The sequence below is a fragment of the Lithobates pipiens genome, unplaced genomic scaffold (assembly GCF_037356315.1).
Source record: "Lithobates pipiens isolate NorthernLeopardFrog02 unplaced genomic scaffold, aLitPip1_a1.2 Scaffold_67, whole genome shotgun sequence".
Classification (NCBI taxonomy): domain Eukaryota; kingdom Metazoa; phylum Chordata; class Amphibia; order Anura; family Ranidae; genus Lithobates; species Lithobates pipiens.
Genome location: NW_027507889.1, coordinates 624,402 through 649,429, shown reverse-complemented (window position 1 = coordinate 649,429; position 25,028 = coordinate 624,402). Strand labels below are relative to the sequence as shown.

Genomic DNA, 25,028 nt, shown 5'->3' with positions numbered 1-25,028 from the left:
CATAAGAGTGTCAGCCGACCAAGGTGCCCATGTCCTCAGAACGACTTGTTGAGTCACTGTAGGTGGCTGTCCTGCTTGACCCGCATTTGGATTATTTACTTGTATTACCCTAGTCCGACTGTGGACTGGAGCTACGGACTCTGGTCTTTGAGCTCCGCAATGTACACATTCCTGTGCCCAGTCTGTATTCTGGGTACCGCATACTCGGCATACCCATCCTCTTCCTCTTAAGGAAGGATAAAGTTTTGGTCTTTCGCTACCTGGTGTGGTAGTGGTATAAGGAGGTGGAGTACCTTCCGTTTTTACTCCATCCTCGGGAGCAGAAGGGAGACTCTTGCGTCGGACCTTCATGTCCCATCCACCCTGTTCATGACAATACTTCCATCCCTCCTCTTTAGCCCTGTTGGAAACCTTAATTAAACATTGTATTTGTGATACCCATCTGTTCTGCAGGACCTCTCCCTGTCTGTCTCTCTTTATATTCTCCCAACCTTCTACACTTAGCCCATTTTCTCCATCCATTCCAAATTTCTTGAGAACCCTATTCGTGCCCTGTGCCTTGTCCTTCCCATACAACATTGTAATTATGTCTTTAACAGCATAACATTTCTGAGATTCCTCCTGGGGTTTACCATGTGTCTGGCCCATTTTGACAGTCCTGCCTAGGTGGCGTTTGGATCACTTACTAAGTGTCTCGTTGCCTTCTCCTCCTAGGGTGCCAAAATACTAAAAACCTCTCCTGGATGAGATTTCTGAAATCGAATTACTTTATATGCTAGCCAACTGACAAATATTATGACCAGACTGACGGCTACAACATATACAAGCATTCCTTTTGGTGGCCAAACACATATAACTAGATCTCCGGACTTTGTGGAGACCTTATTCCCTTCCCATTACCATGGAATCTCTCAGCATTCGTTTCTTATTCCTGCTTTATTGAGGCAGTCAGGACTTATACTTTCAACCCGTTTTTAGGCTCATGAATCAAAAAGCGTATATCAAACTTAAGTGTCGGACCCCCAAGTACTCTTACGAGTTAAGGGCGCATTCCGTTACTCATTGGGATGATATATGTTTCAATTCACACCATACAAACAGGGCTTATCTCAGTCACAACAGACAGATGACAAGGAGACAGACAAGAAACAACGGTAACATAAGTCAAATATTAAATTCAAGACTCGCTTACTACAGAGGTTGGTTTTACCTGAAGAACAATACAGACAGATCGGGTGGGCACAAATCTAAGAAGCACAGAGTTTATAAGAAAATAAAGCTTTTCTTACCTGCGCAGGTTTTGTCTGTGGTTCCTAATGTGCCCGACCTCTTCGTTCCGTCCTTATGTTCGTTCGCCTCTTGTAGTTTCTTTAGCGAAGTCCCTTGTTCGTGCGCCAAAAATGTTAGGTGTGACTACTGCAAGTCACCTATTCATAAGTTATGTTACCATTTCCCAATTATTATTAGAGTCTTATCTAAGCAAGGAGACACGGAAAGAGTTCTCAGTATGTCTGCTCAGACGGTCGCACTCACTCACTCTGAGTCTCTTTATTATCACACAGCTCTTATATACACAAAAGACAGACAGGCGTTAAAAATGTTGAAACAAAACAACTTCTATAAAAGGCAATTTCTAAGTGTCTTCTGCTCTTAAAGCTGATGCAGCAGTTGACCCTTATGACATGGCTTCCTCTTTGTGTGTACGTGACTGGATGTGACTGCACCCATCCGGCCTTTAAGAATGATGTCTTTAAAACAACTGAAAACAGACGAGATAAGCATTTATAAGAAACATACTGTCAACCATTTTTATTCTTATACCTTGATCCTCACAGTCACCATGTGCTTTGCTGAATTCAAACGTGTGTGCATTCACAGATGTGTGGGGTAAAATTAAAGCGGGAGTCCGCCGTTTTTTTTTTTTTTTTAAGGCCAGCAACTACAAATACTGCAGCTGCTGACTCTTACAATAATGACATTTACCCGCCCAGCGTGCCTGTGCAGTCTCTCGATCGTCTCTCGGGTGCTGCCGCTGCCATCTTGGGATATGGAAATCAGGAAGTGGAGCCTTTCAGCTCCATTTCCCGGTTCCCTACTGCGCATGCACGAGTCGCGCTGCGCAATAAGGATGGTCCCCGCTGTCTCTGGGATCCGTGTGTTTCCCAGCAGGCAACGGGGGACTTTTGGAAAGGGGCGTACCTTCTGCAGAATCTACACCGGAAGTGGGTGCAGATACCTGTACTGTACAGGTACCTGCACCCCCTCCTCCCTGAAAGGTGCCAATTGTGGCGCCAGAGGGGGGGGGGGATTCCAATGAGCGGAGGGGCCACTTTAGGGTGGACCTCCGCTTTAACAATAAGGTCCCATTCAGGCCTGGGCATTTTTCTAGAAGTGCACAAAACTGTACATGTTTGCATGTATTTGACAACAAGCGCAAAATTGTTTCATGCTTGCAGTTGCGGGAATTCCACTATACGCTATGCGTAATCCATCTCACCTGCACTGATGAGCGTCCTTTCAGCATTCTGGTATAATGCATCTCAGTAAACCCCTGTCTTGAACATTTCCCCAAATAAAATGCCTTGCAACCCCCCATGTGTTAATCAGGCACACGGGCATCAGGAGCGTACATTTAATAACCGATAATGTCTTTGCAGAGTGAACACATCCCCCCAGGCATTGCACAGAGGCTCTTCGCTGGTGGACATATCCTCACTGCAAACACTTCTCTGCATCCTCAGCAAGCTTTTCACTACCAGACGGATCTCAACCAGCCTCAGTCTGCCCCAGCCAGCTCTTTAGAGCGGGCTGCAGGAAAACTAACCATGGGAGACATTATGACAATACATATTAAATACATCTTCATAAAATTTCCACAACACAGTGAGATTCATTATTAATAAAACTCAAAATGCAGCAAGCGTATGTGCGTCTAAAAAAGAAGCTTAACCACTTTGCATCCAGGCCAATTCTGACATTTCTCTCCTACATGTAAAATTCATATTTTTTTTGCTAGAAAATTACATAGAACCCCAAACATTATATATGTTTTTTTAGCAAAGACCCTAGAGACTACAATGGTGGTCATTGAAACTTTATCTCGCTCGGTATTTGCACAGCAATTTTTCAAATACTTTTTTTTCAGAAAAAAAACAGTTTCACGCTTTACTTTTTTTTCTTTTTTTTTTTTCTTTAAGTTAGCCCAATTTTGTCACTCTTCAAAATTGCACACATTCGTGGAATGGCACCAAACGTTGGTATTTAAAAATCCCCATAGGCGACGCTTTCAATTTTTTACTGATTACATGTTTTGGGTTACAGAGGAGGTCTAGGGCTAGAATTATTGTTCTCGCTAACGTTCGTGGCGATACCTCACATGTGTGGATTGACCACCATTTTCATATGTGGGCGGGACTTATGTTTGCGTTCGCTTCTGCGTACAAGCTCACGGGGAAAGGGGCGCTTTACATTTTTTTTTAATTGTTAATTTTATTTTTTATTTTTTGTTTGACACTTAAAAAAAAAATAATTATGACTTTTATTCCTATTACAAGGAATGTAAGCATCCCTTATAATAGGAATATGGCATGAAATTACCTATTTACAGTGAGATATGGGGTCAATAAGACCCCACATTTCACCTCTAGGCTGGGAAGCCTAAAATAAAAAAAAAAAGATCCTTGCTTCCCAGCCCAGGGAGCACCGTATATTTTCAATGCAGAGGCCAGGCGTCACAACATAACATCGCACCCGGCCTCAGAATGATCATAGAGACTCTGGGGACCATCTGGTCTGCCGGAAATCTCTATGGTATCATCCGGGGGCCAGCGGATCCTGTGACTGACTTACAGATGGAAGCGGTGAGTAAATAGAAGCACTGGAGGGCGCCCGTAAGAACAATCAAGTGGCGGAACAGCCGCTATGATCATTCTTATGGTGCAGGGAATCACCGGCTGAAAATGCAGATACCTGAATGATGTCTGTAACCTCAGGCATCATTCAGATATACCACCACAAAGCCCACAATGTCATATGACATAGCTTGGGCCTCCAAGTGGCTAAAGACACTTGGTTAAAAAAGTGCAATGCTTGATGCTCAAAGGACTACATGAGCTACTTTGATGCTTTTGTCATGCACAGGTCTTTCTTTTTAAATTGCTCAGCCTTATGCACATAGTGTGAAAGCATGGCCATATTTTGCAATACTTACAAAGCACTCATGTGGGAATGGGCCTTGGCACCACATGCACCAGCTAAAAGGCAGTGCAATTCTGTGCATAGCAGGAAATGGGGATAAAACATTTAGGCCTAATGCACATAGGGAGTTAAAAAAAAAAGTTGCAAAGCCAGTACTGACGCCAGGAAAAATCTGTCGGTGATTCAACAGCGGGTCAGAGGAGGAGCTGCTGTAGGATAGAGAAGACAGTTGCTCTTCAAATCAAATCCACCCTTAAATCAGATTGATTAAAATAGTTTGCAATTCCTAGAGTTAAGGAGCTGGTAAGGTGGGGTATAATTTATCCCAGTGGAACATTTGAGCAGCTGGGGATAAATATGTTAAAGCTATCCACAGACTATTGCAACTCAGCCATTTGTAATGAAAGCGATTGATTTCAGTACAGCCAGTTGTCAAGCAACTTTGGTACAGACAGCATTTATGGTCACTGCAGGGATTACTGACAGGGAACCCCCCACTTTCAGAATACAATAGCGCAGCCAGAGTGTGTTGAATTCATTATAATCTCAGCTGGTCCCTGCTGAACCATCCACTTTCCCACTTTCCTCCTTTCAACCCATCAATGAGAATAAAAAAAAAAAAAAAACCTCAAAATTAAATTCCATCAATGGCACACAAGTTAACGGTTCAGCAGAGACCAGTTGAGATTCAATTCATCTATGGGTAGGGCTGGTTGTACCCAAGCCTATCCATTGATCGACTTGGGGCAATTAGCCTAGCAACTAGCCCAGCTAGCAGTAATCATTGGGGTTTATTTACTGAAACTGGAGAGCAAAAAAATCTGGTGGAGCTCTGTACAGAAACAAATCTGCTTCTAGGTTTGTCAGTTTGATTGAACAAGTGAAAGTTATAAAGCAGAGATTGTCTACTCCAGTTTTAATAAATCAACCCAATTGTGCTCTGTTGGCAGGGATCCTTTCCAGCCGGCAGAGCGCAATAGCGCTGTGGGTGGAATTCCCCATCAATGCAGATATGTCTATGGGGGAACAAGGTGTTAGGTGTGACCTCAACAAGTCACCTATTTGTCAGGTTATGTTACCGTTTCCCAATTGTTAGTTAGAGTTCTTATCTAAGCAAAGAGACACGGAAGTATTCAGTATTTCTGCTCAGAAGTCCGTCGTTAACTCTGACTTTCTCTGACTGACTCTGGCTCTGAGGCTTCTTTATTACATCTTTTATAGACAGAAAAGAGCAAACATCAGCAGTGTAAAAAAACAACATTTTCAAAGAAAAGACAATTCTCCGGGTGTTATCAGCTGATAAGACAATCTTCTGGGCGTAGACTGCTTTTTAGGGCTGATGCGGCCTCTTCTTGATGAGTACGTGACTAAAGATGACGAGTCCTTATTTTACAGAGAAGGATAGAAAAATACATGTATTTAGTAAGACATACGGTCAACCATTTTGTTTCAACATATACCTTAATCCTTACATTTCCCCCTTTGACATCACCCCTCCCTCTTGCCCTGGGTCCACCTGAACAAGTTCTAGTCGGCCTATATCCAGAGTACTCTCCCTGACCGCGAGTTGTCAGAGGGGTATACACCCATCCCCCTGGACAGTACCAACATCTAAAATTCAGGAAGAGTGGCTTTTCTGACAGATGGGTGATGTCAAGAAACTAAATCCACCTATCTTCACAAAAGTTCCATCTTTTCCGCATCATTTACCTTGGCTTTCTTGCAAAAGCACATGAGCAGTTTAAAGCATGCATAAAAGAAAAATACGAATAAGAGCACCACTATAATCGTCATTGCTGCCTTCTTAACCCAAGAGAATAACCCTGAGAAACTAAAAGTTCCACCAAACGGATCCCAGTCGCGACCAATATTTCGGGCCTTCTCTTGTAAATTCTTTACTTCCGTACGGTGTTGTGCAATGATGTCATAATAGTCAGGTACCTCAATGCTGGTGTTATGTATCCAAGTACAGCACTCATAGTCCTCAGTAGTTTCACAGAGTCCTGTCAGTGCTGCACTCATACTTTCAATTGCTAATTCATGTAATTCTAATTGTTGTCTGATGGCTCTGGTCTCCAGATTTAACTTAGTAATATCATCAGAGTTTTTCTCCAAAACATCATTAATAATTCCTGTATAGTTATTTAGTCGTTTCATTAAGTCTATACCCCATCCTGTCCAGGACGGGAACCAAGCCCATGCCATGTCCTTCTTCAGGAATATTTCTCTTTTACTACGATACCTGAGGGGATATCTAGGGTGCATGCTAGCTTCTAATAGGTGATCACCTCGTTCATCACCTACTACTCCCATTACTGGTACTAAACTTGCGAGGTAGCACCATCCCTGAGCTCTTCTAGGTATCCAAGTATAACATTTATCCTCACAACAGATATATATATTATTTCCCAGTGCTACTGATCTATTACCGATATTATTTCTATAAAGGGAGGTGTATCCATAAAGAGATAGGTTACTCACTAACCACCTGGTGTTGTTGTCTGAAATATTACCGAGGAACTCAGCTAACGATTGGTGTGTGTGGGTTATACTAGGGTAGAAGACCGTGTTTTTCCCAGGAGTAGCTTTTGGTATGAAAATGGACAAGTTAAATTTGCTGTCTTGGCATTCTCCATTTCCTCCCGTTGTGTTCCCTAGGTTGAAACACCAATCAGGGGAAAAGGCGAGACCATTTGACTTAAACATTACTGTCTCGCTGGTATTTGTTCTAATTATGTTAATGCTACTGTTAGCAAGGTCAGTATAGTTTATAGGAACTGCCATCAGTGGTATACTTGCTGTGCTGGGGTGTAATTTGCTACAAATCCAACATTTCTCATATCCTGACTTCTGGGCATAAGCATATTTAAACTTCAGTAATAACATTTTTTTAGAAAATCCTTCATCCTTGTATATTTTATTCTGTGAGGTAACCAAACTATTAGCCAGGATTACTGAAACAATAAAAAGATACATGTTGTCATTTGCCAACTGGCTCCTTTTTACAATGAGAAGCGTGGATCCAGGTAGGTTTCCCTTCCAATTTCACTGAGGTTGCTGTAATCAATAGCACCTGGAAAGGACCTTCAAACCTTGGTTCCAGTGTCTTTCTGGTATGTTTCTTTACATACACATAGTCTCCTGGTTGTAGATCGTGTGTACCTGTGACAGAATTAGGGTCTGGAAGAGAAGAATACACACTCTTGTGGATTTTAGTCAGACGCTGTTGTAACTGTATTACATACGTAGTTAACCTATCACATTGTAATTGCATACTTTGAGGAAAATATAAACCTAATCTAGGTGCACTTCCAAACAGTATTTCATATGGGGATAACCCTGTTTTTCCTGTTGGGGTGTACCTAATAGAGAACAAAGCTAAGGGTAGGCACTCAGGCCATGGTTTATTTAACTCTTGCATAGCTTTTTGTATTTTCAGCTTGATTGTACCATTTACTCTTTCTACTGATCCTGAACTCTGTGGGTGGTAAGGAGTATGAAAACTTTGTTGAACCCCTAACATTGCCATCACATTTTGCATTATTTCTCCCGTGAAATGTGTCCCCCTATCTGATTCTATTGTTTCTGGGAGACCAAACCTAGGTATCAGCTCAGTAATCAGTTTCTTGGCGGTGGCTTTTGCCGTAGCTGATTTCACAGGATAACTTTCGGGCCAGCCTGAAAATAGGCAGATGCACACGAGAACAAATTCAAAGGGGCCGCTCTTAGGCATTTGTATGTAGTCAATCTGCAGTCTCTGAAAGGGATATTGGGCCCGGACCTGATGTTTACGTGGGGTTTTCACTCTCTGTCCTGGGTTATTAATCAGACAGATTTGGCATGCAGCACAGTAGTTCCTTGCAGTACTACTGAATCCAGGGGCTAGCCATCCTTGGCTTACAATCCTATACATAGAATTGGAGCTGACATGAGTGGGTAAGTGGACAGCCGCTGCCATTGCGGGGTATAGAGAAGCGGGTAGACATATTTTGTCTCCTTCTCTCCATACATTGTCAAGGCCTGGTGCAGCTCCCTCCTTAACCCAACGGTCCTTCTCAATAGCCCCTGCTTGTTCCTGTAGTTCGATTAGCTGCTGCCATGTGGTTTCGGGCATACTCACCTGTACCGTGGCTAAGGTCTCAGGGCTTACTTCCCCTAGAGCTGCCTTCTTTGCAGTTAAATCTGCAAATGCGTTTCCTTTTGCCTCAGTTGTTTTTGCGCTCGTGTGTGCCGCTATCTTCATGATGGCTACTCTTATAACCTTTTGAAGATTGTTCAGGACTCTTTTGATTCCTTCACCATGTTTAACAGGTGTGCCTGCTGCTGTAAGGTAACCTCTAGCTTTCCATATGTGGCCATAATCATGTGCCACACCGTAGGCGTATGCGGAATCAGTGTAAATGTTCCCTTCTTGTCCCTCCAAGTGTTCTAGGGCTTTCTCTAGAGCGGTTAGTTCCGCTTCTTGTGCCGACATGTGTGCTGGTAGTGACTTTGCCTCAATTACCTGTGTGTCCGTTACCACAGCATAACCTGTGTGATATTTACCTTTGTCATCGGCAAATCTACTACCATCTATGTACAGTGTGTGTTCTGCATTTGCAATGGGTATGTCTGTGACATGTGGGAACCCCGTGGTTTCTTGTTCCATAAGTTGAAAACAATCGTGTTCATCAGATGTTATGTCATGAAATGAAAGTGTGTCAGAATCCTGAGTATCTTGTGCTGTATCTACACCATTATCATCATTACTCCCCCCTGTCAAATCTGTCTGTAATGGTAAAAGCTGTGCTAAGTTAAAAGAAGTGCATCGCTGAAAGGTAACATTGGGGGGTAGGAGCAAAGTGCATTGTAGACGCAGCTGCCTTGCCATTGATATGTGTTTTGGCTGGACCTGTGACAAGATGGCGTGTATGTCATGTGTGGTATGTACCACTACAGGATTGTCTAAGACAATTTCTGAGGATTTGTCAATGATAATTGACACTGCTGCAACTGCTCGTACACAGGACGGTGATCCTCTAGAGACAGGATCGAGAGCCGCCGAGAAGTATGCTACCGGCCTTTGTTTGATGTGTTGTTGTGTCAACACCCCTGTTGCGTGTCCCGTGATTTCAGCAATGTACAAATGAAATGTTTTGGTATAGTCAGGGATCCCGATCGCAGGTGCCGAAATTAGTAACCTTTTTAAGGTGCTAAAAGATTCATGACCTGCTTCTGTGAGTACATAGGGTACTATTTTCAAGCAATCATATAATGGCTGCATCAGAGAACTGGCATGTGGTATCCATTGTCTACAATATGATACCATTCCCAGAAACATACGAAGTTGCTTAAAGTTGCGTGGGATATTCATTTGTCTTATGGCCTGGACTCGGTCTTCAGTGAGGTGTCGAGTACCCTGGGATATACAGTGGCCCAAAAAGACAACCTTTTTCTGACATACCTGTAACTTAGTTCTATTCACCTTGCACCCTTTTTCAGCCAGGAATTGTAACAATGAGAGAGTGGCTTTTAAACAAGTATTGTTATCCGGACAACATAACAATAGGTCATCTACATATTGCAACAATACACAAGTGTCAGGTGGTTGCCATTCCCCTAACACTGTCTGCAGGGCTTGTGAGTATAGAGTTGGCGAATACGCCATTCCTTGAGGTAGGCGTGTCCAGGTTAGCTGACGGTTTCGAAGGCGGAACGCGAACCATGGTTGACATTCCTCCGCCAGGGGTACAGAAAAGAAAGCATTTGCCAAGTCTACAACTGTAAATGAGGAGCTATCTGATGGTATTTCTGACAGTAAGGTATGCGGGTTCGGTACTAATGGCGTTATTGGGGCCAATATTTTGTTTATTGCCCTTAAGTCCTGTACCATCCTATACCTTATTGGGCCATCCCCCAATGTCTTTTTCTTAACTGGATACAATGGGGTATTGGCTGGTGATTGTATTTCTTTTAATGCTCCACTTTTAAGTAGAGCCTCCACTTGTAGTTCTATAGCTGCTTCCTGGGGCGCACTGAGTGGGTACTGTTTCTGCTGAGGGAGAACTGCTCCTGGAATCAGCTGTAGAGTAACCGGGGGTATGGGCAGAAGCCCAACGTCTGCTGGATGTGTTTCCCATAACCCTTCCGGAAGGCTAGACAGAATTTGGTCTATTTCCGGTGAGGGCGTATTGGACGGTTCTGGTTCTTCTTCCAAGCATTGTATTTTACTACAGATTTCTATACCCTCTGGGTCATCTCCTATTGCTAGGGTGACCATGCCATCTGGGTGATAAGTAATGTTCGCTCCTATTTTCTGAAGAATGTCTGCTCCTAATAAATTAGTGGGAGCTCCTCTGGAAATCAAAAAGCGTGACAAAAACATGTGATTTCCTATCTTTACTTTTAAAGGTTTAGTCAGCGGGGCATCGGACAAAAGACCGTCATAACCACTTATGGGTATGGTGTCACGGGACATCATGTGTGGAGGGACTACTGAATCAGACAACAGACTGCGTGACGCTCCTGTGTCAACCAAACAAGGAATATGTTTACCTTCCACCTTCATCAACATGTGGAGCATTTTGTTCTCTGATTCAGCTAGGACTGGGGCAAGTCATGCGGTCGGATCGTCCCTATCATTGGTACGCCTCTGTCTGTAGTCCCTCGTGTCTCTGTCCGTGTTTCCTTCCTGTTCGTCTTTTATCCTTTTCCTACAGTCTCTTTTTATATGTCCCACCTTGTTGCAGTAATAACAGGTAAGAGGTTTACGGGAGGAATTCCCTCCTTCATTGACCCGGGCAACAGTGTTAACTCCCGGTGTCCTTCTGGGTTTAGTTTCTGCTAAATCAGCCTCTATGCCTTGTGCTTTCTGCAACAATGTTCCTCTGTCCCGTATGGCTCTCCATTCGGGAGTACATGCCTTCAGTTTGTCACCTATTTGGGGTACTAGTCCTTCCATAAACTGTCGATTGAAAGCCCTAATGGTGACGGGTAAGGCTAAATCTAGACCTTCGTCAGCCATCATGCTTTCCATGTTGAGGTAAAATTCTGTAACAGTCTGACCTGGGGCCTGTTTTATGGGCGCTGTCGAACCCCTTTCCTGCTGTTTCCCTTGGCAAAATTCTCGTAACTGAGCAATAAACAGGGGTCTAGAGTCTATATGACGGGGGTGTATTCCTGGTGGATCTGCCGCTGGATCCCCTTGTGGTCTATGTGGAGCAATTTCATTCATAAATTGATTAAACATCGTTAGTGTCATTTTATGTCTACACAAATCTTCCCCATCTTGCCAAGTTGCTTCATGTGTGTCTAGTAATTGTGTCACGAATCTACAGAATGCGGCAGGTTTTGCTACGGGATCAGGAGCATTCTGTATTAATGCCATAAGAGTGTCAGCCGACCAAGGTGTCCATGTCCTCAGAACGACTTGTCGGGTCACTGTAGGTGGCTGTCCTGCTTGACCCGCATTTGGATTATTTACTTGTATTACCCTAGTCCGACTATGGACTGGAGCTACGGGCTCTGGTCTTTGAGCGCCGCAATGCACACATTCCTGTGCCCAGTCTGGGTTCTGGGTACCGCATACTCGGCATACCCACCCTCTTCCTCTTAAGGAAGGATAAAGTTTTGGTCTTTCATTACCTGGTGTGGTGGTGTTATAAGGAGGTGGAGTATCTCCCGTATTTACCCTATCGCCGGGAGCAGAAGGAAGACTTTTGTGTCGGACCTTCATATCCCATCCACCCTTTTCCTGACAATACTCCCATCCCTCCTCTTTAGCCCTGTTGGAAACCTTAATTAAACATTGTATTTGTGATACCCATCTGTTTTTCAATATCTCTCCCTGTCTGTCTTTCTTTATTTCTTCCCAACCTTCTACACTTAATCCATTTTCTCCATCCATCCCCAATTTCTTGAGAATCCTATTTGTGCCCTGTGCCTTATCCTTCCCATACAACATTGTAATTATGTCTTTAACAGCATAACATTTCTGAGATTCCTCCTGGGGTTTACCATGTGTCTGGCCCATTTTGACAGTCCTGCCTAGGTGGCGTTTGGATCACTTACTAAGTGTCTCGTTGCCTTCTCCTCCTAGGGTGCCAAAATACTAAAAACCCTCTCCTATATGAGATTTCTGAAATCGAATTACCTTATATGCTAGCCAACTGACAAATATTATGACCAGACTGACAGCTACAACATATACAAGCATTCCCTTTTGGTGGCCAAACACATATGACTAGGTCTCCGGGACTTTGTGGAGACCTTATTTCCGTCCCATTACCATGGAATCTCTCAGCATTCGTTTCTTATTCCTGCTTTATTGAGGCAGTCAGGACTTATACTTTCAACCCGTTTTTAGGCTCATGAATCAAAAAGCGTATATCAAACTTAAGTGTCGGACCCCCAAAGTACTCTTACGAGTTAAGGGCGCATTCCGTTACCCATTGGGATGATATATGTTTCAATTCACACCATACAAACAGGGCTTATTTCATTCACAACAGACAGATGACAAGTAGACAGACAAGAAACAACGGTAACATAAGCCAAAATATTAAGTTCAAGACCCGCTTACTACAGAGGTTGGTGTTTACCTGAAGAACAATTCAGACAGATCAGGTGGGCACAAATCTAAGAAGCACAGAGTTTATAAGAAAATAAAGCTTTTCTTACCTGCGCAGGATTTGTCTGTGGTTCTTGATGTGCCCGACCATTTCGTTCCGTCCTTATGTTCGTTCGCCTCTTGTTTCTTTCTGCAGGTCCCTTGTTCGCGGCGCCAGAAATGTTAGGTGTGACCTCAACAAGTCACCTATTTGTCAGGTTATGTTACCGTTTCCCAATTGTTAGTTAGAGTTCTTATCTAAGCAAAGAGACACGGAAGTATTCAGTATTTCTGCTCAGAAGTCCGTCGTTAACTCTGACTTTCTCTGACTGACTCTGGCTCTGAGGCTTCTTTATTACATCTTTTATAGACAGAAAAGAGCAAACATCAGCAGTGTAAAAAAACAACATTTTCAAAGAAAAGACAATTCTCCGGGTGTTATCAGCTGATAAGACAATCTTCTGGGCGTAGACTGCTTTTTAGGGCTGATGCGGCCTCTTCTTGATGAGTACGTGACTAAAGATGACGAGTCCTTATTTTACAGAGAAGGATAGAAAAATACATGTATTTAGTAAGACATACGGTCAACCATTTTGTTTCAACATATACCTTAATCCTTACAAAGGAAAGGGAGGGGAAAAAAAAAAAAAAAAACACACAAACACATAATCCACAAGTTGCTCAATATGTAAATATGGCCCAATTAATATACCAAATATAAAATACAAATACCCACCAGCGCATAAGTATCTAACCCAATATAAAATACACTTGAAACAAGAGAGATATAGAAAATTTATAATATATATATATATATATATATATAAATATATATAAATAAAATTACAAAAAAAAAAAAAGGGAAATGTACTTACCCCTCTGATGCCATGGCAGATTTTTTAGAATTCCTAAAATGCAAAAAACAGGTTATAGTACAAACAGAAGTTCAAATGGAAATAAAATGGAAATAAAATGTATTAATGCAGTACACAGTAACTGGCAATAAACAGCAGTAATAAACTACACAATATCTATAACTAAAAAAGGATAGACAAAGACAAGATAAATCTATGCAAATGTGAATATTAAAAGGATAAAAAAAATCTAAGATTTTCAAAAGATGCAATCTGCAAAATGGCAATCCAATATCGCAAGCGATCTCAGGATCAGGAGTTTTGCTTGAAATGGCTGTGTCTGTAGAATTTATAGAGGTTTGGAATTGCTGACAACCAATTAGGACTTTCTTTTTTTTTTTATATACTACCAATGATTGGCTAAGCCCTTTTTACACTGATGTCTGAAAATTAGGAGCCTTAAGGTCTGAGTCCATCTTTTTTTGATTTCTCGTCTCCACCTTTGTCTGTGACAAGTCTGGGACATCATGCCTCATTAGCATTGAGAAAAAAACAAAAAAAAAAAAAAAAACACAACACACACCTGTTCAGTATTGCAGTATTGTATACGTTCTACTGAAACAGACATCCGAGTCTCAAATTGCTTCAGAATTGTCATGTTATAAAAGTCTAATCTCTTTACGCGCAAAAACAATTCTCCCCAAATATGCAAATCACAGAACTCATTTTAATAGATGTTTTAATTTTCTGCCTTAGTACCTGTAATTTTAAGTTTTAGTCCAGTTTCACACTGCTGCGATCTCAGACATAGCATGTGATTCGCACCCACACTGCAGGTGTCAATCACATGTGATTTCTATCTAATGCCAGTACAGGCACACAGCTGTATGTCTGAACTCACATTAAATTCACAGGGAAAAAAAAAAAAAAAAAAAAAGTAATGGGACCCCCTCCCACACTGAAAATCAGATGGCATAGGTGTTCTTACCTGTGCAAGTTCACAGTGCGATCTGTGAACCTATCTGGTGGTGTCAATAACAATGTAATGACATCTACCGTGGTTTGCAGAAGCCAGTGTGAAATGCCTGTGGGAGAGGAGCGATGCGGCAACAAATGCTGGAATTGCACTTGTTCCTACAAAGCAGCAGTGTGAACCTCGGCTTAGGGCCAGTTCATACCAGATACTTTTCCGTGTGATTTTCTCTGCGCTAAAAAAGCATATTTATCTAATACATTTTCCATGTATTCCAATGGCTCTAGTTCACACCAATGCAGTCAGTTCGTCAGTTTCTGCATAGTAAACCGACTGGAACTGACTGCACTGGTGTGAACTAGAGCCATGGGAATACATGGAAAACACTATGCAAAAAAAAAAAGCACACAAATGCATGCAGTCAGACTTTGGGGTGATTTTAAAGAAATTTATGTGGGTTCATACAAATAAATCCCTTCAAATCACCCTTGAAGTCACCAAAAGTAGTGCAGGGATTACTTTTGGTAATCAGTGCATTGCCACAAAGTCGGCGTTGCACCAATTTGGACGGTGCCATTGCCGGCAATAGTCAAAATCGACTCTTTTTTTTTTAAACAAAGTTACATGGCCCTTTGTCATTTCCAGCAGCAATGCACATAGTGGCTTACATTTTTTAAACCCATTATACCTATTTAAATGAAGTTTTGTTTAAGGCTGATAGTACATTATTAATGTTAGGTGCCTTTCACACATAGCATGTCCATTTTGACAGACTGCTAGCTCAGCGAGGATCACTCAAAATGGAAAAAGGTAGAAAAAGTTAAAAGCCCCACCTACTCAATGGGCAGTGGCATTTTGAAAGCACTAAATACAGTGCTTCCAAGCCGCTCAAAAATGCTGCTTGGAGGAATTTTTCTAACATCCCGCAAGTGCACTGCCCCAGTGTGAAAGCACACAATGCACAGAATGGGAGGCAGTTTCCATCTACTTTTTAGAGGCCATTTCTAGTGCTAAAATGTCTGAAAACTGCCTCAGTGTGAAAGGGGTTTTAAGGAGATTGTATAGTGTATGACCACCCTAAATGTGCATAACAAAACAGAAAAACTAGATCTATGCAATGAGTTTTTGTTATGGTTGAAGTCAAGATCTCAAATAGGATACAAGTCCCTGGCATATTCCTGAATCTATAGTGTCTTAATACAGTAAACATAAGGAACACAGCAAATCAATTTCCCTCATGCTTCATTCACAAATAGAACATAATTGCCAACTTACAGTAAACTGAAAGATACACTTGGGTATCTGCGCTTCAAAATAAGCCCCTCTATCACCTGGACTGCTATTGACAAGAGACACTAAATTCTTTTGCATTTTCAGCTGGCCATACAAGAGACAATCTGATTGTACAGAGGTTGCGCTTTAGAGTTAGCCTGGCTGTACATGGAGTCAAAATTCAGCTTGTTTAGCAGGAATGGCTGAATTTTGATCCATGTATAGGCTGGCTGGTTGTACAGAAGTTGATCTATTGGATGACTTGTGTACAACCAGGCAATTTTCCCCAATGATCAGTGTGGCTATAACGGACAACATTATTAATTTGAAAACAGCCCACTGTCATACTGCAATGCCACAGTGGGAAAGATTACCCCATCCAAAGAGAAATGTGTGAATGGGGGGGGATCCACTTTCCCTCCTTCAACCTGCAGTGGGGAAAAAAAACAAACACACACACACACACACGGCTTGAATAAAACTATGCGAACACAAATGGACAGGCACTTGCACCGTATAGTTTCTGGTAGTTCTAAAGAAGGTTGTAAAATCACATTGTACAGTGTATGGCAAGCTTAAATGTGCTTACAATAAAGAAAGAAAAAAAAAAAAAAAAAAAAAAAAAAAAAAACAGAATGCAAGAGGTTTGCATTAAAGATCCCATACTACACAATATAATAGAGTATACAGCAGTATGCTCTACCCTTGCATTCTAAGTATATAACATTGAAAAATAAAAAAGGAAGAAGAAACCCTGCAAACCAACTTTCCAGATAAATCCCTCATTCACCAATAGACAGCATCACGCAAGTTTACAAAAGCGGCAAACTGTACTTCAAAAATTAGCCCACGTCACCTCTCTAGTGACTGACAAACTTCACAACATGAGTGGTGTACATACCTGAATGTGACTGGATATTCTCTTCTTCCAACGCATTGGATGATCTGGTCACAGACTCTGATAAATTCAATCCACTCTAGATAAAATCCAAAACGGAAAGTAAGAAACAGCACAGAGTCACCTGGGTTTAAAAGTCCAAAACCTGTCCTGATAGGAGGATACAACATTGTAACAAGTTAGGGTTCACTGTCTGGTCACAAGCAAAGGCCAGTGCTCCAAATTTAAAAAAAAATAAATAAAAAAAAAAATGCTGCCAATCTCTGGTCTGAAAAACTGGCATCCTGGGAGACAGAAGAAAGCTTTTGCAAGCAAAACCTATACAGAAAAAAAAAAAAGGTAAGGGTTTTACCTTGGATAGTTTTTTCTTCAGAAGCTATAAAGGCACATTTTTTGTGCTTTTTGCATTCTGCAGATTTTCACTACAGCCCACTTAACATGTTTTCATATGGAACACGTTCTGTAGTACAAATCTCCAAAATGCACAGGTGTGAATCCAGCCTAAGTGCCCATGCACACTGCAGCTTCTAAATTTGTCCAAGGTCTGATTCACACTTGTGCAGGTTGCATATTGCAGGTGTATTTAGCATTTTTCAATGCACATCTTTAGACCATGCAGCGTTTATTTCATGTAATAGAAGTGAATGGAGCTGCATCAAAAAAAAAAAAAAAAAAAAAAAAAAAAAAAATGCAAGCACTGCATTTTTACTGCGAAAAAAATAAAATAAAAAAAACACGCGGCAAAAACGCATGTCCAAAAACACAACAAGCACTGCAAAAATGCTCAAAAGCAATATGCATAGATGTGAATCGAGCCTAAGGCCCCCCTTCACACTGGGGTGGTTTTCAGGCACTACATCGCTAAAAATAGCGCTTATGTAGCGCCTGATAAAAACAGCCCCTTTCACTCCAGTGTGAAAGCCGGAGTGGTGCGCTAGCAGGACAGTGAAAAAAAGTCCTGCTAGCCGCATCTTTGGAGTGGTTTATTCACCGCTCCTACCCATTGAAATCAATGGGGCAGTTCGGCTATACTGCCGGCAAAAGCGCAGTTGCAGCGGTGCTTGGCAGGCGGTTTTAACCCTTTTTTGGCCACTAGCAGGGGTTAAAACTGCCCCACTAGCGGCCGCATACCGTTGCTAAAACGGTAAAGCCCTGCTAAAATAGCAGCACTTTACCGCCGACGCCCGCACCTCCCTAGTGTGAAAGGGTATGCACACTGGCTTTTGAATGCATTTTTGGTGCAGTCAGTTGCTTTGATAGAAAATAGAATTTGTGCATCCAGGAGCCAATTAGATGCTTAAAATGCATATACAATGCCACCAAGGCTTGGTTCAGAGTGGGTGCAATGCCAGATATTGCATGCAATTTGCACCGCATTGCTGTGCAGATCACATGTGATGCAAATGCAACCAGTTTGTTTGGCTGAATTTGCATTGCATTCTGACCAAACTCATGCAAGACTTTTTTAATCTGAACCAGAAATGGTCAGAATTCAGTTTGCACTATGATCCAATCCGGGAGTCAACTTTGTATCGACACATGCAGTGGTTCACCGAGGGCAGTGTGAACTGCCAGCAATTCAGGTGCACTAGATTCAGAGTTTCCCACATCGCACCAGTGTGAACTGAGCCTAAAACTCTTTTGAAGCAGGAACATCTAAGGCTGAGTTCCCATCTATGCATGTTGCTTTTGAGCGTTTCTGCAGTGCCTTTTGCGGTGCTTGCCACATTTTTGGACACACGTTTTTGCCGCATTTTGCTTATTTTTTTTTACACTGTGGTTGCTTAGCATCCAGCTATATACAGTGAAAAAAAATGCAAATTATGGCAAAAAAAAAAAAAAACGCAGTACTTGCATGCTTAAGGTTTCATGTACAATGGGCTACATTTAGTTCACCCGCAGCAAAAAGTGTCAAAATTGTGGCACATTTTTTGCTGTATTGTGTTTTCCATAGCCAGGGTCAAGATGTTCCTGAATGTTATCGTCTCACATCCATGAGAGAGGTTGAAGCACAATAGAACCTAGGTTCACATATGTGCGATGTGGGAACCAGCGTAACGTGTTCCCACATCTTTCCAGCAGGCAGTTCACACTGCCCTCTGAACCGCTGTAAACATCAATACATTGTTAATGACACCCCCAGATTGGTTCACAGATCACAGTATGAACTGTGAACTCACAGGAATTAGATCACATAGGTGAGAACGCTCCTGCGATATAAATTCTAATGCAGGAAAATAAAAGTTCCTGCACCATTTTTGCACAAATCAAATGCAAGTTCAGTCATGCAACTGTATAACCGAACTCGCACTGCACAGACATCACATGTGATCGGCACCTGTGGTGTGGGTGCTAATCACATGCGATGTCTGATCGCACATATGTGAACCTAGGCTAAACAAACATGGCAGCTCCTAAAAGCCTATGTGTACGTTGACATGCTTATATGGAGTTCAGTTTAGGAGCTTTGGCAAGTTTAGGGGCTGCCAGTGTACGTGAAGCCTAAGGCTCCTTTCACACTACTGCGACTTTAAAAGTTGCATGATTTTACCACCCTAATTTTGCAGCAATTTCAGGAAATGCCTGTGTAACTGGTAAAGTCTTACCAAAGTAGTGCAGGGACTTTAAGTTGTAATGACTTGACACCATAATATGAATGGTTGTCATTGGAAATCATGAGGAAAGACTTATCTTAAATTTACATTCCCAAATTGTGGGGCAAGTTGTACAAGCGTGAAAGGGGCCCAAGGCTAGGTTTCCACTATTGTAACCAATTTGCTGTGACTTTGGCCACAATTTTGATCTGACAAAGTGGGACCAAATTAATGCAGGGATTATTTTTAAGTCGCACAGATATGAACGGTGCTCATTGGAAATCACGGTGTATGAATTGTCATGCAACTTTGCAGTCCCAAGTCACTTGACAAGTCACGTTGGTGGAAACACAGCCGCTCCTCCATCGCCCCAAAGATGCTGCTTGCAGGATTTTTTCTAACATACTGAAAATGCACCACCCCAGTGTGAAAGCACTCAGGCTCTCACACTGGGGCTACAGTGGATGCTTTTTTAGGTGCTTTACAGGCACCATTTTAGCCCAAAAGCAGCTGAAACACCTCAGTGTGAAATGGGTCTTCGTGCACTGCTTCACCATTTTATTTTTAATGATATCACAATGAGGCATGCAACTTGGTTTACCATTTTTTTTCCAACAAACTTCAGATTAATGTGAAAATTAGATTTCCACTAGTAATGCTGTATGTGTGTGCCTAAAGCAAATCCTTGTAAAGAGGTCATTAGGAATTTCATGTCTACAAGCTGTGTCTTTAAAGCCCCTTACTCAAGGGGGTCTCCACCTGGAATTACCTTTACTCTGGCAGATCTTTCCACTAACCCCTGCTGAGCAAGGAGACAGTTGGGCTGTCGGCTCCAGTGGCGGCTGGTGCTCACAATTTGCACACAAGTTCCAAACAAACTGCGTGGTGTAGAAAAAAAATAAAGATAAAAAAAAAAAAAAAATGGATCTGTCCTCGTACCCATGCTGCCAAAGTGTCAAATATTCGGACACTATGTGGAATTGTTATAAAAAATAAAAAAAATGCAGCAGCTCACCTTCAAGGATCACTCCACCCATACATTCTATTATTGTTTGGTGGATGTTAGAGCTATAAATCACTGGCAGTTTGTTCTGGTCTCAGGGGGCTACTAGTAATAGCTCGGATTTCCCAGATCTACAATCTGCTGTACCCATTTTGAGGGGTTCCCACCATCCCTGTGCTGAGCTCCTGGATCTGTACACCTGCTGGTGTCCATTAGGAGTGGCTCGCACCATCTTGGTGCAGAGTTACCAGGTCTGTAGATGTTGAGTGGTTCCCACCATCCCTGTGCCATGCTCTTCAGTTTGTACACCTGCAGTGCCCATTCTGATGGGTTCCCACATCTGTACATCTGCTGGCCGTTGTGCCCATTATGAGTGGTTCCCAACAACCCTGTGCCAAGTTCCTGTGTCTGTATGCCTATTAGGGGTATCCACCATCCCTGTGTTGCATTCATAGGTCTGTACACTGGTTGTGTCCATTATGAGGAGTTTCCATGTCTGTGCACCCATTGGCTGCTGTCCATTATGAGTAGTTCACACCATCTCTGTGCTGAGCTCTTGGGTCTGCACACCTCCCGGCCCCATTATGAGGGGGTTCTCACCATCCCTGTGCCAAGTTTCCACATCTGTAGACATTTTGTGCATATTGGAGGGTTCTCATCATTCCTGTGTTGAGCTCCTGGGCCTGTAAACCTGCTGGCTGCTGTGCTCATTAAGAATGGTTCCCACCATCACTGTGCCGAGTTCCCAGTTATGTACACCTGCTGTGCCCATTATGATGAAGGGTTCCCATCATCCCTGTGCCCATTATTAGGGGTTCCCACCATACCTGTGCCAAGTTCTCAGGTCTGTACCCCTGCTGTGTCCATTATGAGGGGCTCCCACCATCCCTGTGCCAATTCCCCAGGTCTTTACACCTGATGTGATTATGAGGGGTTCCCACATCTCTACAACTGCTGTGTCTATTATGTAGGTTTCCCACCATCCTTGTTCCGAGTGCCTAGGCATAATTAAGAATTGTAAAACCCCTTTTGCATTTGCTCAACTTTGAAGCATCAGAATGCAAGGGTTGCATGAAAATCCATGTTCTTTAGGCTACTTTAACACTTGGACACTTTGCAGGCGCTATAGAGATGCTTCAGTTTATTGTCAAAGACTAAAGTCAACGTTGTGTCCAAGAACAGTATAAACCAGGCCTTAAGATTAATTATTAAAAAAAAAAAAAAAAAAAAAAAAAAAAAAAGATATATAGATCTCCATCTTGCAGCATCTGGAGTAAAACAAAGTTGGCATATACAAGTTAGCAAATCAATTCTTTGTCTTATCCAATAAATCTCAGATACCTATGGTGCTGGATATAAAAAAAAAAAAAAAAAAAAAAAAAAAAGCGGCCAGAGGTAAAGTTTATAACAAAAGTTCAAGTGTCTCTATAGGCAAACAAGATTAAGTGTGATTCAACAATTGACTCCAGTGGCCACACTATCAGACAGCTCTCTGGGACAGATGCAATTAGCATTTGAATAGCAGCCTCAGAGTTTATCAAGAGTTAATTCAGCAGTGACCCAAGTCTTAGCCAAGATGTTGTTAGGCACCTGTGTGGACCTGTAACCTGTAATTATCCTGTGTTAGGAGTATAACTTTGTGCCTTTTTTTAATAGTAATTCCTTTAAATCAGACAAGACAAAGAGGGCACTTGGTTATCCAACAGTTGGTCCAGAAGTCAAGTTATTATCTATTCAATCAGCATTGTGTACGAGATACTTTTGTGAGATAATGCACATAGGGCTACACACCACAATGAGGATTACACCCCTCACATTTTTGGAAATATTTTATTATATCTCTTCATGCGACAACACTGGAGAAATTACACTTTGCTACAAAGTAAAGTAGTGAGTGTACTGCTTGTATAACAGTGTACATTTGCTGTCCCCTCAAAATAACTCAACACACAGCCATTAATGTCTAAACCACTGGCAACAAACGTAAGTACACCCCTAAGCAAAATGTCCAAATTGGGCCCAATTAGCCATTTTCCCTCCCCATTGTCATGCGACTCAGCGTTACAAGGTCTCAGGTGTCAAACTTTGTGTCATCCCGCTAACTCTGCCATGCTGGGCACTGGAAGTTCAACATGGCACTTCATGGCAAAGAACTGTGAGGATCTGAAAAAAGGAATTGTTGCTCTGCATAAAGAGGTATTCGGCTATAAGAAGATTGCCAAGACCCTGACATTGAACTGCAGAACAGTGGTTTAACAGGACAGGTTCCACTCAGAACAGGCCTCACCATGGTAGACTAAAGAAGTAGAGTGCACGTGCTCAGTGTCATATCCAGAGGTTATGTCTTTGGGAAATAGACATAGGATTTCTGCAGAGGTTAAATTGGTAGGTGTGGGGAATCAGCCTTTCATTGCTCAGACCATACACTGCATCAAATTGGTCTGCATGGTGGCGATTCCAGAAGAAAGGCTCTTCAAAAGATGATGCACAAGAAAGCCGGCAAACAGTTAGCTGAAGATGAGCAGACTAAGGACATGGATTACTGAAACCATGTCCTGTGCTTCGATGAGACCAAGATACATTTATTTGGTTTAGATGGTGTCAAGCGTGTGCTGTGGCAACCAGATGAGGAGTACAAAGACAAGTGTGGTTTGAGACTGCCTGAGATCTTTCAGCAATGGGGAGCTACAGTTCATAGAGGGAACCATAAATGCCAAAATGTACTGTGACATGTTGAAGCATAGCACGATCCCCTCCATTTGTAGACTGTGGCGCAAGGCAGTATTCAACCTGATCAAGACACCAGTCAGACCGCCAAGATGTCTACTGCCTTGCTAAAGAAGCTAAGGGTAAAGATTAGGGATGATCTCAGGCGTGTTCACATGGAGCATGTGAAGAGCCCGCCAGGAAGTCGACGCAGCGCTGCTTTTATCACAGGCAGTGAGACATTGCCCGATCTCTGCGGCCGCACATCGGGGCAATGTTTCACAGCCTGTGATTAGCTCAGCGCTGACTTCCTGGCAGGCTCTGCACGTGTTCCATGCGAACACAACTGAGCTCATCCCTAGTAAAGATGGACTGGCCAAGCATGTCTCCAGACCTAAAGCCCATTGAACATCTTCAAATGGAAGGTAGAAGCATGTAAGGTCTCCAGTGGCAACCTGTGAAGCTCTGGTGAACTCCATGCCCAAGATGGTTAAGGCAGTGCTGTAAAACAACAATGGACACACAAAATATTGACACTTTGGGCATGTACTCACTTTTGTTTGTCAGCTGCTTAACCACTTAATGAGCAGGCCTCTTTTTTTTAGACTCGGTGTTTACATGTTTAAAACTTTTTTTTTTTATTTTTTTGCTAGAACCCCAAACATATTTTTTTTATAACACCCTAGAGAATAAAATGCCATTCATTGCAATACTTTTCACACCGCATTTGCACAGCGGTCTTACAAGCGCACTTTTTTTCCCCCCAAAAAAAAACAAAAACAAACACTTATTTTGAATATAAACAAAATATGACAACAGTAAAATTAGCCCAATTTTTTTTTTTTTTATTGTGAAAGATAATGTTACGCCGAGTAAATTGATACCCAACATGTCACGCTTCAAAATTGTAACATTTTGTTGATGGTCATTATAATTTAAAAAATGTGTTTTAAAAGACAAATACCGTGTGACAAAATATTGCTACAATCGCATTTTCTAGGGTCGCTGCTCAAAAAAAAAAAAGGAAAACAAAATATGTTTTAGAGGGGCAATTTTCTCTTTATTTTATTTTTATTCTGAATAAAATAAGAAGAAACACATAATCCACATCCTATAAATAATAACATACCACATTATAATAAAAAATAAAACATATACCCACATCCAGCCAAACCCTATCAATAGGCAGAAGGGGGAAGAAAGAGGGAAAAAATAATAAAAAAACAAACCTTTAGAACTACCCGAAATGATTACTCAAACTAATGTCACCTTGCTCATCCCAACTCTGCACTGATTTCATATCCTATCTACAACCTCCAATCAGATTCCATAATTCACGGTATTCCCTTAACATCTTCCACAGCTGCCAAATTTGACAACATTGTTCATAAGTGTCCATCCTCGCAATGTAATCCATCTCTGAAATCTACTCAGTTAATGATGGAACATGTGCCAACCGCCAATGGTGCAGTATAACTGCTCTTGCTGCTTTCAACCAATGTCTCAGAAGGCCCTTTTTAATTTTATATGAGCCAGGGAGACTGGATAACAAAGTAATTTGTGGTATGTTGAGAATAGTTTCCCCCATTACCCGAGCATAAAGCTGGAGTATCATATCACAAAAATTATAAACTGAAGGACATTACCAAATATGTAATAACAAACCTTTGGCAGAATGTCAATGCCAACACAAGTCTGTCACATTTGAATATATCTGGTGGAGCAGCACCGGGCATCTGTACCATCGAGAAAGAAGCTTAAAAATTGTTTCTTATGCCTTCGTAGCCAACGACATATGTGTAAGAATAAATTCTCTTTTTCCCATTCCTCTGTTTTAATTTGGACCTTCAAGCCTCTATGCCACATATCAAAACTCTGGGGGCTATGGATGGTGTCTAGAAATAAGAACCCTATACACAGAAGACAAAATATGTTCCGGTATAG

General features: G+C 42.0%; 2 long non-coding RNA genes across 2 annotated transcripts in view; one reads left to right on the top strand and one right to left on the bottom strand.

Moving 5' to 3' along the window:
• The window catches only part of LOC143959117 (uncharacterized), a 125,042-nt gene that overhangs the window by 90,953 nt on the left and 9,061 nt on the right, over positions 1-25,028 (top strand). The gene's annotated exons all lie outside the window — the stretch shown is intronic.
• LOC143959123 (uncharacterized) lies at positions 12,821-16,978 on the bottom strand. The gene is made up of 3 exons (XR_013270186.1): positions 16,785-16,978; positions 13,660-13,692; positions 12,821-13,316 (listed from the first exon to the last, which is right to left on the bottom strand). It is a non-coding gene; the product is annotated as an uncharacterized LOC143959123 (long non-coding RNA).